Source organism: Mauremys reevesii, linkage group 10 (genome assembly GCF_016161935.1).
Source record: "Mauremys reevesii isolate NIE-2019 linkage group 10, ASM1616193v1, whole genome shotgun sequence".
Taxonomy (NCBI): domain Eukaryota; kingdom Metazoa; phylum Chordata; order Testudines; family Geoemydidae; genus Mauremys; species Mauremys reevesii.
This window is the reverse complement of record NC_052632.1, coordinates 25,010,666-25,029,736: the sequence shown is the minus strand read 5'-3', so window position 1 is coordinate 25,029,736 and position 19,071 is coordinate 25,010,666. Positions and strand designations below refer to the sequence as shown.

Here is a 19,071-nt window from a genome sequence, read left to right as displayed (position 1 = left end):
GCGCCCCTCACAATCCGTGCCCGAGGCAAGTGCCTCACTCGCCTTGCCCTCGTTATGGCACTGTGATTTATCACCCCAAAGATGAATTCAAGCCAAACATACTGGAGAGAGGTGCCCCTTGTGGCATAAGGGTAAACGAGGGTTAGAGTCACAATTAGAGACAAACTGCTTCTAGAACTGTAGTCTGCAGGAGACCCCGGGGTACTTTCCAGTAACCAAGGGAACTACTATGTTCAGAATGAGTGAAAAGTGAAAGTATACACAAGAGTGAAGAAGACCCCAGAGGGATCTCAGAATAAGAAGGAACCTGAAGGGTGTCCTTTATCTGAACCACAACGATATTTTAGTTTATTGATTAATTGTAGCACATAGGAGCCCCAGTCATGGACCCAAATCCCATTGTGCTAGGTGTTGTGCAGACATAGAGACCAAATCAGTCAGTACATAGCAAGGAACAGGCAGAAGAGTCCTCAGGTGTAAATGAAGTGAAGCAGTGCTGAAGGAATCTGCAGAACAAGAAAAAAAATTTGGCCAGGAACCAAGGATACCAGACTAGGAACTTGGAAAACAAGAGGAAACATCAGACTGGTAAGCTGGAAAAGAAAAGAGAAAATGGATTTAAATCCTCCTGTTTGTGAAAAGCCTGGTAAACTGAGTTATTGTGATCTACAATGGTATCTGCTTTCTGCAATATACAGCTGTGTAGATTTGAGGAGTATAAAATACCATGGAGAAATTAAAGGAGCAGGTAATATGTTGAGATAAAAAGTACCACAGAGGTATACTAATTAAAGGTAGGTTCAAGGGGTGAAAAGCTGGCTCCATTAAAGTCAATGGCAACCCATTGGGGGCAGGATTTCACCCAGGGTGCACCAGCACTCATTGGTGTGTTAAATATGAGTCTGTTTCTTGCATTCAGATAAAAGTGAATCTTAAGATATCTATGAAGTTTATTCAATGTAAGAAATAACAAGTTATATGTAAAAATTTCAATTTTTTACACACACACACACACACACACACAGCACTTTTCACCAGTAGATTCAAAAGCACTGTGCAAAGGTAAGTGTTACTATCCCCATTTTACAGATAGGGAAACTGAGGCACAGAACAGTGAAGTGACTTGCTTGAGGTAACATGCAGAGAGAGCCATTGGAAAAGCCAGGAATAGATCTCCTCACTTAGTCTGCTGCCCTAACCACACCACCCCTTTATTGTCTGAGTACCTAGAAATTCACTAGGTGTCTCTCAAAAACAAGCGATGGACTGTCTGTGCTCTAGCTTACTTCTAAACTAGACATGCTGCCACAAGTGAAGGCCATAAAGAGATAATAAGGGGAGGACAGAAAGGGAATGCTGATGTGCATGTCTTGACAGGTCCATTAAGTGTAGGCAAGACAGCAGACACTTAACATTTAATATATAGCAATTTACATGTTCAAAGTGTTGTACAGACATTAACTGACTAATCTGTACAATATTCCTCTGAGGTAGGTATGGCAAGTATCACTATCCCCACTGAACAGATGAGGAAATGGAGGCAGTGAACTGAAATGACTTGCCCAAGGCCACACAGTGAGTGTTAGTGGCCTAGTCAGAATTAGAATGTAGGAGCACCTGACTCTTGCCCCTTTGGTCATCCCTCTAGTTGCACAGTGCCTATGCACAACACGTTGTACAAAATGTAATTATGTCTCTGAAAGGGTTCACTGATTAGTTGCTTGGAGATTTACTGAAAATAGAGTCCTGCAAATCTGCAGATATCTGTGGACCATGTTTGCGGATTGGATGCAGATACAAATTTTGTATCTGCACAGGGCTCTAATTGAAAGAACAGAAATTGAAGGGGAGAGGAGAATAGAGACTTATAAATTGTTTTGCTTCTAAGGAAATCCAGGACAAGGAAACTCACCTGTGATATGCTGAACTGAAACATCTGAATCTGAAAAGAATTCAACAGCAAAGATTTAAAGTTCCAGTGTGTTAAAGTAAAGATCACAAGTTTATATCATTATCAGACCATAGAATTTAAATGACTCCCAATCCTGTAGTCAATCCATCTATAGAATTCCCAGTGACTTCAGGATCTGCAAGATCAGATCCATTGTTTGTAAAGGAAAAAGGACTTATCTGAGATACTTCAAGGGAACATTCAATTTTGCAGAAAGAATCTAGAAATCAAATTACTGTAATTCTATAACATCAGAAAACTACAGCTCAGTGCTTAAGCTGTTCATATCAGGGTGCAGGCACAGCCTGCTGTCTTGTGTCATAGCCGCTTTCCTGGGATTGGCTTGTAAGGCAAACTTTTAAGGTATAATGTTATGATATTTCAGCAGAATTTCATGATGCAACATGATCAATGTGTATCAAAATGTCCTCAGGCCATTTCTGAGTCAAAACACCATCCCACTGTGGATACAACATTACAAAGTGATGTTTCATTAGAGATGGTTGAAATAAAGAAAACATAGTTCCATGGAAAATTATTCAGTTTTTCCTCAAAATTTTGAGCTTTTCTAAAAGCATCTGACCAGCTATAAGACCTGGGACATCCCAGAAGTACCAGGATGGATGAAAATACCATTAAGTTAGTGGTCACTTTAACAAATTATTTAGTGCCTCAAAGGCAAAAACATATATTGTGGCCTACATTCTGCTGTGGCCCACTGTCACTGGATTTCAGAATTAATTAAGAGAGGAATCCCTGTAGCTGACTGGAGCAGCCTTTTGTTATATGATTAGAGGAAAAGCAAATTTATTCATGTGATAGAATCTCCCTTGGCTATTTGATCCTGGCCCTGATTTAGCCAAGAGCTTAAGCATGGGCATAGGCATTTTGCTGAATTTGGACAGACTGAAGCACATGTTTAACTCCCATCTCTCTCTCCAGCTCTGCTCTGGTTAGAAATGCATGACCTTAAAGTTTATCCTGTGTCTAAACTTAGATGTGTTTCTCCTCAACCACCTCTCCATAGAAACTGGCCATGTCACATCTGTACTGCCCTGGGGAGCAAAGGTACCGTGCTGATATTGGATTCTTACTACCTACAACTAGGGTGACCAGATGTCCCGATACTTAACCTTTTGTCGTGCGTCCCAATCAATGTACAATCAGGATGCCATTTGTCCCAATATTCAGGTAAGGAGGCGAGCAGGAGGGAGGTGCCGACTCCATGGGTGCTCCAGGGTTGGAGCACCCATAGGGAAAAACTGCAGCCAAGCTCCTCCCTCCTCGCCTCCTTCTCCTCCCCCCCCCCCCAGTGCTTCCCACCACCTAACAGCTGTTTGGCGGCGCTTAGCGCTTTCCAGGGGGGAGGAGTGGGGACACAGCGCACTCAGGGGAGGAGGTGGAGAAGAGGCAGGGCGGGGACTTGGGGGAAGTGGATGGAATGGGGGCGGAGCGAGGGCAGATGCTTGCGCAGGAAGAGGCGGGGGGTGGACAAGCACCCACCTGGCAGAGGGGAAGTCGGTGCCATAGGGGTGAGTGGCAGGTAGTGGGGGTGAAGAGGCGAGCGGCGGGCAGGCAGGGGTGAGGAGGCAAGTGGTGGGTGAGAGACTGAGGAGGGATGCAGCAAGCAGGGGGCTGGAGGATGAGGAAGGGCACGGTGGGGGGGGGTGAGTGGGGAGGGGGCAGGACCTAGGGCAGAGTGGGGGCAGAGCCTAGGAGGAGTGGGGGTGGACTGTGGGCAGGACTGACGGCACCCCAATATGTTCATATGTTTTAGTGTTGTGATCTGGTTACCCTACCTACAACATAAAGGCATCAACTATATGAAAGGGAATTTTCTGAGCAAACCTGGTTAGAATTTTGCATGTCTAAACATAGCGGTGTCATTCTCCAATATATCATAAAGGAGTGGAAACTGACCTAGTCCACCTGCATATAAACTGTAAAAATCCCTGGGTCACCAAACTACAAATATTTTACTTTGATAAAAGCACCAAAAGTTCCTCTAGCATGTGTTTTGTAACACCATTGTTGACAGCAATGCACCCATTCACCCAGTAAAACAGTGAAGAAAACTATGCTTCAGTTCACTGATTTCTTACCTAGATCATACACCAGCCATTAGGGCATTGTTGATGGCTCTCAGGAACACAACAGAAAGAAAGCTTTAAAAAAGGAAATTTGACTTTTTGTTTTAGCCACATGGGATAGAAAGAGGGAAATAAAAGGACTGAAGAAAAGTTATATACATGCAGATTTGCCATAAGGCACGGTGATAATGCCTGAACATTATGAACTGCAGAAACTCCATGAACACATTATATTTTAAACACTTAATCTATTTAACAAACTATGTACATTCTTCTGCTAAATAAGATGAATTGGGATTCAAGAAGCAGCACATCCTGACAAATCTCCTCCTAAAGGCATCCATTAATATAAATCAACAGTAGCAATTTTGTTTGATCATTTATTTGCAAGAATCATTAAGGCTTATTAGCATAATTATTCCCTGTGGGACTTCATGTCACATTAATGAAAAATGGCATTATCAATATTTAAAAGATAAGTGTGTAATGTTCAGAGTACTTAAACAGTACTCTGCAGGTGGTGTCCAGCTGTAGCAAATTAGATTAGGTTTGGTTTAATGTCTAAATCATAGAAATATCATTTCAGTGCAATTATTTTACAAAGTATTAACATTTTACTTCTTGTACAAGCAATAAGCACAAATTATATAGTTACCCATTATAGTAAATACATGTATGTGGCTTTTCTTAGTTTATGTAGGCAACATGTCTTAACACATCAGTCAATTGGGAAATGAATGTTTTCTTACTAGAGAAAGCCCCTTTACTGCTCTCCTATCATGCCCTTTTACTTTTTAAAGTTCTGCATGATAACATGAAATCTACAGCAAAACATAAGATGGGATTTCTGTCCATTCCTAGGCAACACTTCCCTCTCCCGCACACACAAATTAGTTACTGTTTATTATTGTAAGGCCTTGAGTCTAGTCATAGGAACAAATTCAGCTGGATATATGTGAAATTGTGTAATGGAGTTGCACCAGCTTATACCAGGTTTGAATTTGGCTCATATTCTGGAAGATGAGTGACATTTGGAGGGAAAAGGCAGGACAGATGAAGTGTTCCATAATGAAGGCATTTGGTTAAGATTATCTTGGTCTTGCACATCTTTGGGCCTCAGTCCTGTTCTTGGAGCATAAGGGTTGTATTGTTGCTGCCTTGTAAAATCAGCAACTATGTGAGCACAGCAAAACAATAAAATAAAATTCCAACATACAGACTGAAAAAATTCCAACTGATAGACTATGCCATGTAACTAAACAAGAAATAATGCAGAATAGATAGGTCAAAGATAGGAAGAGATGTTGCGTGGGGGAATATTGTCAAAAATCCACCCCATTCTTAACCATTTGAGAGATGTCGGTCACACTAGTTATTCGTCTGTTTTTAAAATCTTCAGGACTAAATGTCATACATCCAAGCCCTACTCCCCTTTGGAGGCAGGTGTAGATTCAGTGAGACAAACTTCCACAGGTTTCAGAGTAGCAGCCGTGTTAGTCTGTATCCGCAAAAAAAACAGGAGTACTTGTGGCACCTTAAAGACTAACTGGTTGCTGTGCCCTAGTAAAGGTATAAATACCTATTTTAGAAAAGCTGACACACTGCCTCAAAGATCCCTACATGGACTATTTGTAGCCTAGCACCCATTCTTTATACAGAATGTAAAAGGAAACCTGCAGAAGCTAGATTCAGCAAGTTAGGTAATTTTGACTGTACAGTGTGACCCTGAATACATAGTTTGGTATGTCTTTGGGGCATGGACCAGGTCTTTAAATGTGTTTGCATTCAGTACAACAGAGTCCTGATCCTGACTGAGGCCTGTAGGCACTTCTGTAGTATGAATATTAAATAATATCAATATGTTATTTCTCCAATCATCTGTGAATGGGGATGCATGAGTATAGTTTTTGGGAAGAATTAATCAGGTAAATAATGTCTCTGATGAGGTTAAGATTCTTAATCAGTCAGGCCTAGCTGGGCTTGATCCAGTTAAAATTGGTCTCGGCAGCTGCAGAGGCAATTCACAGTACTTCAGGTTAAAGACTCTTAGCAGCCGTGGAATGATGCATCATTAAACATTCTGCATTGTTGCCAGAGGCTCTTGCATAGAGCATCAAGGGACTGTACTAAGCCTGCTCGGGGAATTCTCCAAAGGTCCTAATGCTGAGCTGGGTAACACGTCATTTAACAGACCAGGGTTTTGCTGATGGGCTGTCCCATGGCTGACTGGCAGGTCCATGATGAGATCTGTAGGGGAAGGACTTAGCCAGTAGCTTTACTTCCACGTCACTCTCAGCCATTGCTTGGAGTGAGTGATTTATATGCTTGTTTAATACAGCCTTTTAATTACCTCTTCTTTCAGTTTAGTGGGAAAACCTACTTTGTGGCTTGGGGATACAGTTACAGATTTGTTTATTAAATATTATCTAGCTACACTCTCAAATTCTACAGGTTTTTCTTCCACTCATTTCTAAGCAATTTTCTTGCTGCTAACTTGTACACTTCAATTAAAGTTTTAAGATCTATACATTCTACACCTGACTCTGGTAGACTAGTATTACCCATAGTTTTCCATTTTATGGTTATTAAACAGCTGTAATGTGCCCTTCTCCACCTAGTCATGAATAAAATAGAAAAAAAAGCAGGAAACATCTGCATGTGACACACTCAGATTTAAGACTGAAGTTAATTCTACGAGCACAAATTAAATATACCAGGCAACCAGACACCTGAAAATTAAAGTTTTCAGAATTCTGCAATAATCCATGGCTCCAAATGCTGTGTTCGCTGTGTTGTAGGGCAGGAATGAATACAGGAATCTGAGATGGGCAGCTTTCCTGACTTCAGGTGATTAGTGCAGTAGTGTGGGATTTTCAGAAGTGCTCAGCATTGGGTTAACTCTGCTTCTGATGAAGTTTTACCAAGATACAAAGAGAATCCTGAGGCACAAAGTTTGGATATAGATCTGAACTTTCTCAAAGTTCTGAATAGACAGGGTTTGGTATTCTGGTTTGGGCTCATCTCAAATGTAGGGCAAGATTCCACCATCCTCACTCATGCTGAGTAGACCCTTACTCTGTGAGTAGTCATGGAATAAAGTACCACACACTTGAACACTTATAAACATAAGGCAGTTGAGGACCAAGTTTCACAAGTGTCTAGTGAACACCTCTCTCCCAGTTTGGGAAATGAGGGTTCACCACGCTGATGGGGCAAAGTTTGTAGGTACAAGGATGAGCCCCACTGGGCACTGTTCACCTGACCAAAAATTAGGAAAACTAGGTTTGAAAATTGGACCCCTGAAATTTGATCACAAAGTCTGGATAGCCAAGATAATGGATGAGCTAATAATTGGTTTGGATTTTTTTGACTAATAACTGTGTGATAAATGCCAGAAGAGGAGTCTTACAAATTTAGCCTGTAGAAATTCTCTTTAAAAACATGGCTAAGTGAAGCAAATGATTTGTAGACAATTGGTTTGCAATAACCACAATGACAGCCAAATGCTGTGGTATCTTTCCAGTAAAGGAAAGTTGGGGAGTGGTTGAAATCTGTTTTGACACCCATAGTTTTAGGAGAACCTTAGCTGCAAAAGGTCTTGTGGATCTGAAGTATGAATGGATTCTTGTTCATTTGCTGAATGTTTCTGACAAGCAGCAAATAGTAACAAAGGGAAATACAGCTGCAAAATGTGAATCAGTGGATTAGTAAATGCTGGTATAGAAGAAAACTACAAGAGGAAAGAGGTCAAGGTGAACTCCAGAGTTTTAAGTGGATTTGTTTCAGTGCAGTGCTGTACACTTACAGAGGAGCAGCAGAATGGTCTAACAGACTTTCTGGTTAGGAATTAGGACTGGTCCTTCTGATCCAGCAAAGGTGTAGGTTGTACTGCACTAGTCCAGCACTAGACTGATACTGGAGGAAACAGATCTGTTGATCAACCACCTCACTGTTTACTCCTACCAAAGAGGGAAGAGGCCTTACAGGTCATTGAGGAAATGTATCAGGAAGGCATAATTGATCCTTCAGCTAGTCCACAGTTCTGGTTAAGAAAAAAGATGACAGAACCAGATTCTGTGTAGACTCTAAAAACTAAATGAAGTAACTTTAAAGGTTTCTTATCCATTACCATGATTAGATTATATCCTGGATGCTGTTGGCAGGTTCAGTCTGGTTTTCTATGTTGGCTCTTAAAAGTAGCTATTGGCAGGTGGAAGTGGATCCAAATGACTGGGAAAAGACTGCTTTCATAATAGGACAATGCTTGTAGCAATTTAAAGTGAAGGCTTTTGGGTTGTGCCATGCGTGTGCCACATTTGAGAGGTTTATGGAGAGGGTACTGCACAACATGGCTCTCTCAACTTTTGTTATACCTTGATAAATATCCTGGTGCATGCTAAGACCTTTGACTATGAACCAGTACATTTAAAAATGGTCTGTGATAAGATGAAGGTTGTCAATATGAAACTGAGCCTAAAGTGTGAGTTGTTTCAAATTTACCCTGGGCACCCAATCAGTGAGAGGAGAGTTTTCAGTGACAAAAAGGAAATCGAGACAGTGCAGAACGGGGCAGCTCTTTAGACACTCGCAGAACTGCAGTTATGTAGGACTCTGCTCCTACTATAGAAGGCTTATTCATGGGTTTGCCAATATTACAAAACCATTGCGTAGGTTGCATGAGAAAGGAATTTAACATTTTCAGAATTGTAAAAGTCTCTTGTGACTGCTGCTGTCTTAGTCTCCCTGTGTTTCAAAACCCCGTTCATATTGGACATGGATGCTAGTGCTTACGATCTGGGAGCAGTACTGACACAAGAACACACAGAATTTGAGAGGGTGGCAGATTATTACAGCAGAAGTCTAAATTTTCTGGAGAAAAATGGTTGTACTACCTGAAAGGAACTTCTGGCAATGGTTAAATCTATTTCACCATTATTTGTATGTACGAAAGTTTGTGATCAGACAGACTATGCATCCCTACAATGGCCTTTAGATTCAAGAATTCTGAGGAGCAATTGAAGATTTTCAGCAAGCAAGTGCTGCAGAAATATCCCCGCCTTCTTTTCAGAGCAAAACATCAGATTACACTGATGACCTGTTCTAAATAGATCTTTGTGTTTTACTGATCTCAGGGATATCACCAGCCTTTACTGAAAGCCTGCAAAGTCCACCTAAGACAGTGGTTCCCAAACTGGGGTACGTGAACCCCTGGGGGTTTGTGAAATGTTACAGGGGGTTCTCGGGGGAAAAAAATTCCATAATGGCAAACAGAGCTGTCCCTAGGGATCCTGGGCAGCACAAGGACAGCAGCCTGGAGCCCCTGGACTTCCAAGAGCTAAGCAGATCAAACAAGCCTATCTATCACACTGAGGAGATTTAAACTTCAAGACTCCTTATAAGAAATGGAAAGGGAGGTGGATTTTTTTGCTGTTTTTAAAATTAAATAGGCAATTAGTATTGTTTTTAAAAGTATTATGAAGAACAAATTTAAGCTTTGTTGTAATGTGCATTGTTAGCCTCGACTTCTCAAGACCTGAATACTTGTGTAGGAGGAACTCTTTGAGTTGGCTTCTTAAATACCTTCTTGCTGTTTCACATCTGGTGCTCCTTGATGAAACATAGGAGCCTTGTCTTAGAACAGGCTTATTCAAAGCGATACAAGCTATGAAAGTGAGATCTTGGAAGAGTATTGCTGTTTTCATAATGCAATAAAAATACTGTAATGATAAATAATTATTAATAATAAATAGTGTGTAATAAGCATGTCATAAAAACAATTTTCCAAGATCACTGCTTTTATAATTTATATTCAGGTAAAGGAGAAAATCCCTGAAAATACTCATTTTTAGGAGGGGGTTCGCAAGACTTGACATTTTAGTGAAAGAGGTTCACAGGTTGTTGAAGTTTGGGAACCACTGATCTAAGTAAGATACAGAAGTAAATGCTCTGCTATTCCCTTATGCCTTCAATTCTTTCAATTTCCACATGACAAGTAAGGCTGCTTTTTAAGATGTGGGGTTAAATTGAGCAGAAATATTTACAAAGCCAACATATGATAATTTTAACATCTGTTAAAAAGAAAATGTAATTTTGCCTACTCCATCTTATTTTGTTCCTTGCACTGTTTCTGTCCAGTGTGGGGAAAAAGCTGGCTTGCAGACAAATATAAATTATTACTGCAACATCACAAGGGAGCTGGAAAACTCAGTACTGTCGCTAGGTATTTATTAAAACCACATTTTCTCATCAGAAACAGCTGCATTTTTGTTGAACAAATTTGAAACATTCAGTATTTCTGTTCCTTACAATATGTTTGTCTAGAGTATGTGACTTCATAAGTAAAAACCATTTATATCATGGAACATTATTTTCCCCACTTCCACAGAATAATTAAGGGTTTTTAAATTCTGTCTTAGTTCTAAGGATTCTTTTGACAGTGATGGTCCCTTAGCTACGAAATCTGCTTCCCCATACATCACTGACATTGAGCAAAACAGGCATTACCTTCTCTATGACTTATCTAGGTCCTTAGTAGATCAATAACGTTGTTCAGATGTTTCAGATTCTTCCTTGTTAATTCACATTTATCTTTTCATTCAAATAAGGTAAATTATCTCATGGAGAAGCCATGTTATCCCCAATAGTGGTTTACAATGTTGCAAACTCAGGGTGACCCACATATCTTAGCTGGAATACATTTGTCACTGTCGTGCAGTATGATCCTCTTTTAAAACAGCCTGGAAACAAGGTAAGGCTGCAACGTTGTGTCAACCCTTCCATTTGATAACCATTTCTTTCCTGTGCTCAGTTGTCACTGTCTTTAACTGCTATAGTAGTTTTCCTTTTTAACACTTGTTTCGTCATATTTTTTCTTTGGCAAAAATCTTAATTTCCCTAGCCGTCGTCATCATTTGCTAGTTAACGTATTCTACTGGAGTGAACTCATCAATAGCGGTGTGGAGGGTGAAAACTGAATAACCTAATATGCTAATTTCTCTCTGAGAAAGAACTGCAGGGATTTACCTTATTTATAGTTACAGATGTCTCTGCAATTAGCTGCTTGTTACAAAACATTACCATAGTTACATGTTTGTTGTTTTCAGGCTCTGGAAGTGATTAACGCTACTTTAGGAAAAAGGAATAAAAAGTAGGTCAGTGACCATGACCCTTAACCAGACAGGCTGCTCTGGGATTTGATGCTTAAAGAAGCCAGAGGTCGCATCTGGTGGTTGCTATGTATTTGGGATTCTTCTTTTAAAATCTATCGTAAAGTAGATTCTGCTGTTTAGTTGATATTTCCTTACCTAGGTTTCTATATAATTATATCCATCTTTTGGACATAAAGAATAGAGGTAGGTCCATTTCCAATTTATGGGCATTTTCCTCAAATAAGAATCCTGTAACTTTGCACTATATGTTTAAGAAATTGTTTCAATTGGAATTTAAAATATTATTGGAAACATGGAAGATAGTCTTAGGTAATTAGTGTAAGCTGGTTTTTATAAAACCTACATTTGGGGCCATATTTGACCTGATAATATCTCTTTCAGATTACTTGACCTTTCCATCTTGACCGGAATATCTCATAACTTACAGATTTTATTAACATTTTATATATAGTGTTCTTTCTAGTAGTAAAAAAGACATTGATAACTACTATTTTGAAAGGACCATGGGCATAATTCTGCAAATACAAATTCTGCAGTGGATCTATTAATGGCAGTAAGCATTACACCTACTGTTAAGTATTTGTAGAATCAGATGCATATTTTTATATTTGATATATATGCTGGTTGTATATGCGTTGTACACAGTGTGTGGTAGAAACCACACTAGGACAACAATTTCCAAATAATATATTCAGACATTGTAGGATCAAACAGATCTTGAGGGAAAACTGAGCAAAGCCTTAAAATAGCGTACAGTAGGTTATTTTCTATAGCTTTAGGGGATCTTGGCAACCCAAAGTGGCCCTCAGTCAAAGAGCTGTAAGCACTGGCACCTGAACTATTTATTCTATCCATCTATTATAAGCATGTCAACGGTAGCCTTTAGGCACAAGGGAACAACCTCAACACACCAACCTAGAATGAAAACAATTGTTAGGAAAATCATATTCCATTTCTGGGGCTGTTCTCGAACAGAGACAGTGTAGGAGAAAGTTGTTTTTAGGAGGTTTGTACTACTATGCAATACTTATGACCTTTTAAGTAAGAGACAAAAATAAAACAAAGAAACATTAAGTAAATTGTTCTAAATGGGTTGCAGACAGAGAATTATGGAAGAAATATTTTAAATTGTTGAAAAGATAAGTCATCTGATCAACAAACCATGCTTTTATATATAAATATAGTTTTGTAATGTCTAAGTTAAGTTAGTACCCATGAAAGATGCTAGATGGACCGCCATGGAGATTTATGTCTGTTTATCCACAAAGAAACTGTAGCATGGGCTTCCTCATACTACCCGGCCAATGTACCTTAATCTTAACCTGAAACAACTATCTTTGGGTTGGAATAGTAGCTCAAACGCCAAGCCTATTATGGGCCAAGTTCTGCCATTGGTTTGACTGTTAATGGGAACCACACATACACACAGAGACTGGGTCAGAAATTACACTAAACCTTAGGCTTTTTGCTGAGACTATCAAGAAAGGATAGAGGAGAAACTAGTATCCATTGGGAAGGATACTTCTGTACGGTGGTTGCCTGTTGTCTGTTAAGGCCTAGTTCATTTCACATGGAGTGAAACATATTTCAAAGATATATCATGCGGCAGCCAACTTCAGGATCAGCCCATCAACAGGGCCACCATTAGGGGTAGGCAGCACAGGTAATTTCTTTGGGCAGCAGAAGTGGGAGGAATAGCAAAAGCAAGTACTACTCTTCAACTGAATGTGGACCATCTAGTAAAGACAAAGCAAGAGAAGAAAGCAAGCGCCCATTGCCCTCATGGATAGAGTACAGACAATTGGAGGTGGCCCCAAGGATGGTCTCCCCATGATGGTATATAGTGGCTCTTCTCTGCACTCTGCTCCCTGACTCCCAGAGCTCAGACTAGGCTGGCCTGCCTGGGCTTTGAAGGAACTTTTCTTTGTTTTCCATTAAGTTCCTCTAACAAAGAATCCCACAGCTTGGGGTATCTTCTTTTTGTCCTACAACATGACAACTCCTGACTCCAATATTACACTACCAAGATGGTAACTGTTACTGCTGGTCTGTTGTGACTGTTCCTAGAGACTTGGTCAAATTCATCCCTGGGGTAATGTTGCTTGCTTCAGAGGAGTTATATTAGGGATTAATTTGGAATATTTGAAGAAAGAAGTGATGCTACAGATGGTATTATTTGAATTAGGAAAAATATTTGTTCCTCTTATTAAATTAAAATATTTAATTCAGTGGATAGCGGGAGACAATGGAGGGGAAGCAGAATTCTCCCTTGATGCATGGTATCCATTCAACTCTTAATTCAAAGGCCTCTTTTTTAAAAAAAATAATAATAATAAATGGGAGAAACCTGACAGATCCATGGATGAGAATGTGTATGTTTGTTGAATACAGTGCAGAGATTTTGAAAGACACAGCTCTCATTCATTTCTGAAGTGACCTTTGCTTAACTCTCTCTTTCTCCTTATACAGTATATGGGTAACACTATTATTATTTCTGGAGATACACGTCACTTTAATTCATACACTAGCTGACTGCATAAGATGAAAGGTTACTTTACTCTCCTTGTGAATCTGCATGTGTATTATGTTTGCTGAAATGTACCTGTGGTTTAATGTATGTTAATAAAATTAGGAGGGCATTAAAAGTTTTTGAACACACAGTGCCAGAAGGTATAAAACGGATACAAGAAATCCCTAACTGCAAAATATAAAATAAAAATGTATATTTATTTATTTACTTATTTATTGCATTATAAACTGCTGACAGTTTGAAATGTATGGGAAATGACAAAATAATGAGACACCAAGGATTGGCAGCCTTGAAAATATTTTCAGTTGGAAAGTGCTATTGGATATTTCTTTGATGTGCTGCCTCTCTCAGGAGACTGAGACAACTCAGATGTACTGTACTTCTGCTCAAATACAGTTTAATTTTTATGATAAAAATATTTTAACTGAATTATCTGTGTTTTTCTTCATATATGTGTGTTTTTCAAAAATAGAAATTAAACTATCTGAATTTGTTGCTTTACCTCAAGACTGGTCTAGCATATGTTTCCTATTAATGTTTTCTCTATGTGTTTTTTAGAATGTAGCTGTTGCAAACCAAAGGAGATATTTTCATGACTGTGACAATGCCAGGTTTGAAGGATCACTTCCTGGTTTGGAATTTTAGTCCCAGAAGTGAAATCTGACTTCACAGGCAGAGGGGGAGAGGGGGTGCATGACTTTGTTGTTTCTTCTGATGCAGCGGAAACTTCCACTGACTTTTAATGGGATTTGTGCCTGTCTACTGCCAGGAGGGGGAGAGCAAAAGTGGCTTTGTCACCTTTGAGCTCCCCCAAGACCTGGGACAACTGAGGGACCAGTAAAGCCCTCAGTGTAGGGCACAGCAGCCGCCTTTGCAGAATCCCCGGCCACCACTCTGTGAAGACAGAGTATCTGTGGGGAGAGGATTTTGACTGCCCTCCATGGTCTTGGCCATTGCAGGAGAAATGCTGGAACTCAAACATAAGAGGCCATCCTGGTATTACTGCAGAAGTAACATACTCAAACCCAGGAGAGAAGGATGAGGAAGAGAGAGTGCTCTCTACAGCTCTGCAGTAGTCCTGCCTAATTAAAGAGCATCTTATCTCATCCCACCTACATCATTACAGTCAGAGATATGCTCTCTGACAATCCCCAGTTCTTCCAATCATTTTGCAGGAACAGATCTGTCTCATTGATTAGCAGGAACAAGGGAAAACTATAGAAAAAAACAGCAACAATTCTACTGATCTTTGGCTGTTTTGCAAAACACAGTGAGTATACCTCAAATAATGAGTAATTCATTTTGCATTATGGCATTATATAATGTTTAACTTCTAATACACTGTTGTAAAACCAACATAATTTTTCTGGCAAAAATGGTTTTCTCCCTAAACTTCTGCAAGTATTAGCTTTACATAATGAGTTTTATAAAATCGGCAACTTCTTAATGAGTTTCGTAAGTGCATTTTTAAATGAGATCCTGAGTCTGTGTGGTTTCACATATTGGTTAATGTTTAATGTATTTGCTTTTTAGGTTTTGTATTAGATATAGAGCAAACTTTACTGACACAATGAGAAATGAATTACAAGTTCTGATGAATTTCAAGGGTAATGTGTGCATTGTGAATATTTCTCAACTCTTTCACCTATCTCACCTGAGCATATCCCCTTCACTTGTGTGGAGTTGAGCTCCAGCAAAATAGTCATGAAGGGGGAGAGAAATTCACAATTGAATGCCCTTAGCTAGACTTTTAAGTTACAAATAAGTAAGATAAATAGGAACAGTGACCTTGGTGCAACTGAAAACAGCAATAATTTAGGAAATAATCTAAAATCTTTTTTGGCAACTACAATTTTCCTGAACTCTGTTTGTTCAAGGTTTTGCTTATCAGCAAAGGGGTGCTGTATCTATCCAAGAGAATTTGTCTCAGAGGAGAGCAGGATGGATTTAAGAACATCTGGTGTAGGAAAAATAGTTCTCTCAACTCTACTGTCTCTTACCTTCAAGACAAATTTAATCAGAAGTGTCACTTTCTGCTCCCTCCATAACTGTTTTGTTCCAGGCATTTATGGGACAACTACTACACTACTATCTGCGTGCCTATCTGCTACTCAGCTGTTATATTAGTGGTCCGAAATAGATTGAAAGAAATGGATCTACCTGTTTATTCTAGTTCTTCTTGAAGGTTTGATTACATCTTGAGTATAAATGGGAATATACTGAAGTTCTCTGCCTTTGGGTTAGGTTATTGTGCAAATGTATTAACAGGAATGGCCTCTTTTGGTTTTCATTTTCAAATTATTTTGAATATCATTCTCTTTTATAAAATACTATAGAGAAACTCCAGTTTGTGAACCTACTAAACATTATTATTTGATGGAACTGTTCTATAGTTCAATGTTGAATATAGGATGGGGATAAGGAGAAAGGGAGGGTCTAGACTGAGTTGGATGGAGTTTTGTTTAGTTAATTAATTGATTTAAGGCTGGATTTGTCAAGGGATGAAACTGTTTGAAGTTTGTGTCATCTGTATACCTAAAGTCATTGTTTTTTCATTTTGAAAGTCAAGCCCCATTTTAGGAAAATGAAACACATTGCCCCTCCATAGCCTATACATCTTCCATGCTCCTCCACGCCAACCAGTCCTTTCTATCCCTCAGGGGGACACCCCCTATACTTTTAGAAACACTGTATTAAGTAGTGACAAGATACACAGAGATATTGGATGAGCAGGGCCATCCTTAGGCATAGGCAGCATATGCGGCTGCATAGGGCACCTGAAAATTTGGGGCATTCCTGGGTCTTAGTGTCCACCCATCCACCTCTTCCTATTCCTGTTCTGACCCTTCCTGCAGGCTCCCACAGCTGGCTACTTCAACCTGGTGACTCTTACTCGGGAGGGGATCTAGTAACTTAAATGTGAAAAAGCCTTCCCAGCCTGCCAGACCTATTAGCACAACACTGAAGCTGTTAAAGAGCCATTCAAATGGTAATGAAGCAATTTAACAGGCATTTGCCAATCCCCAGGTATATACTGTCAGTTTCTGAATTTACTGACAAAAACAGTGGTGCATTACTGTAATATTTACTCTGAATATGTTAGTCTACAGGACCTTAGTTTTAAAATTTGCTTTAAAAATATTTCATTAGTGTGTTGCTGAAAATGATAAAATCACATCTCTAAAAAATCCTTGCATAGATTTTTAGATGCACAATCTGAGTATTCATCTTTAGCCTTAAATGCTTGGATCTTCAAACATACAGTTTTTTTAAATAAATCCTTCAAAGGACCACCTTTATCTAAAATACACATTTTAACTGTAATTACTATAGTACAAAAAATTTGCTTCCAAAGTCTTCCTGTCCTTTCTCCCTTCACTCCCTGTTGAAGAGAGCCCTTAATGGGACAACATCCCTTTCCTGACAGATAGCTGGACAGAGTTTCCCTTTCTTTACTTCTGACTATCTATTGAACTAGTTCTAAGAGAACCCTCTAGCAAAATCAGTACCTTAGTAAGATATAAAATCCTTTGTTATGCCTAAAATCTTTGGAAACATATTTTTTAAAGTTGGTGAAATTTCATAAACATGTCTATTGTTATTAGGGTGACCAGATGACAAAGATGAAATATGGGGAGAAAAAGCCGGCGGGTGGGGAGAAACCGCCGGAGTGCCTGACCCGCCGCCCCCTCCCCCCGCTGCCGCCACCGCCGCCAGAAGCTGGACTGGAGCAGTTCACAGAGTGAGTACTGGGGGTCACCCCCTCCCTCCAGGCTTGCGCTAATTAGCTGTATGGCAGTGCAAGCCTGGAAGGGAGGAGGAATACAGCGTGCTTGGGAAAGAGGCGGGGCCAGGGCAGGGATTTGGGGAGGGATCCAATGGGGCAGTGAGGGGACGGGGATGGGGGCGGGGTCAGGGTGGGGATTTGGGGAAGGATCCAATGGGGGGAGGGAGGGAGGGGGCAAGAGCCCCTCCAGGCTCCGCCTGTGCCGGAGAGGAGGGCAAAATTGCTTGTTTGTCCCGTGTCTCGACCGAACATCGGTCGGGACGCGGGACAAACAAGCAAATATTGGGACAGTCCCGATAAAATCGGGACGTCTGGTCACCCCAATTGTTATGGAGATCACACAAAGTAAATTAGTGTTCCCTTTTTCTAAAACCAATTAACATTGTTATGAACACACTAAATCTCTGTGACTGATTAATTTAAAATGTCTTTGTTTTAGTGAGTTAAATATGTAGTAATCTGGAATGATTACTTTGTGAAGGCTTAAGAGTACATTTAAAATATAAAATCAGCTTAGAAATACTGATTAAGAAAATGTAAAACAGAGAAGAACTGCATCATGTATTCCATAATATTTAATGTTGTATTCAGCAGGACAGCTGACTTTCCCTTGCTACAAAGTTTTTTTTGCAAATAAATCTCTGACAAACTTCAGGGTACATCAAAAAACCTGTGACTGACAATTTTTATTCTCAAGTTTAGTGCTTTTAATTAGGTACCTTCTGCATGTCCAGTCTTCACCTTCTGCCATGCAGTCGAAAACATGCTCCATTTTCTTTAGAAAGAAATTGCAGGAGAGGTTTTTGGGTTTTTTTCAAATGTCATTTGCTTCATTTGGGTTCAGGGATATGACTGGAAGGGGGTGATCAGGGAGGGGAAGAGAGGAAGGAGACAGTGGGGAGAGGGTGGGGCCTGGGCAGAGCAGGGGTGGCGTATGGGCAGTATCCTTTGCTGCCTCGTCCCGCCCCCGGGCTGCGACCCTGGGCTGCTGTTGGGCATAGAGGCACCAGTTTAATAATACTGCGTAGGGCCCCATAAATCCTAAAGATGGCCCTGTGGATGAGTGCCCTTTTTAAAGTTTTTTTAAATCTAAATATACTAATAAGACTAAAAAGACAGGAAACTGGGATGAAGTATTTTCATAAATGAGCCTTCAACTTCCTTTTTTTCACCGGAGTTCATTAAAGATAAGGAGGTACAATCCACTTTTGCTCTCCTCCTTTCCAAACCACTGTCACATGAGCAGCAGAATATTCTGGGAGTATTGTTTCTATGGAAACCATTTCCTTGCTATCATACTGTATTTAGCCTACCTATTTCTGTTTTGCTGTTATTGTTGTTTTGGTTCTCACACACACTGCACCATAGCAATGGAGTGTAAAAATGCTTAAATTACAAATAATATTTTTCCTTAATACAATATGATTTTGGAATTTGGATTTTGAGTTGGAACTGATGTGTCCTAACTCTGACATCTATTTCCCATTTTACAAACTGTCTTTTTTCTGTACTTCTTCCGTTCCTCATATTGTGGCTTCAACTAC

At 39.9% G+C, this 19,071-nt stretch overlaps 1 protein-coding gene and 1 long non-coding RNA gene across 2 annotated transcripts in view; one reads left to right on the top strand and one right to left on the bottom strand.

Moving 5' to 3' along the window:
* The first annotated feature begins 258 nt into the window (after positions 1-258).
* MNS1 (meiosis specific nuclear structural 1) overlaps positions 259-19,071 on the top strand; it is a 37,835-nt gene continuing 19,022 nt past the window's right edge. The window contains exon 1 of the mRNA XM_039492296.1: positions 259-588. The gene's annotated coding sequence lies outside the window, so the exon portion shown is untranslated. The remainder of the gene's footprint in view (positions 589-19,071) is intronic.
* On the bottom strand, positions 423-18,290 carry LOC120373622. The gene is made up of 4 exons (XR_005585607.1): positions 18,247-18,290; positions 4,054-4,116; positions 1,913-1,942; positions 423-593 (listed from the first exon to the last, which is right to left on the bottom strand). It is a non-coding gene; the product is annotated as an uncharacterized LOC120373622 (long non-coding RNA).